Source organism: Arachis duranensis, chromosome 3 (assembly GCF_000817695.3).
Source record: "Arachis duranensis cultivar V14167 chromosome 3, aradu.V14167.gnm2.J7QH, whole genome shotgun sequence".
In the NCBI taxonomy this organism is placed as follows: Eukaryota; Viridiplantae; Streptophyta; class Magnoliopsida; order Fabales; family Fabaceae; genus Arachis; species Arachis duranensis.
The window spans coordinates 55646020-55646270 of record NC_029774.3 but is presented as its reverse complement, the minus strand read 5'-3'; positions in this window follow the sequence as shown (position 1 = coordinate 55646270).

Genomic DNA, 251 nt, shown 5'->3' with positions numbered 1-251 from the left:
GATGACATGTCATCATATACCTATTTTTCTATGCTTTTTCATACAAGAAATTGATGATTGGTGCTTAAATATTGCATTCTTTTATACTTAATTGGAAGATTTCCTTGATCTTTTAATTTTATAAATCTTGTAGGAAATAAGAAGAAAAAGAAGCAAAGAAGCACAAAAAAGGAAAAAAAGAGCTTTGGGGTACACTTTGAAGTTGGGGTACACTTTGGAGCCTTAGGCCACGCTTTTAAAAGCGTGGCCCA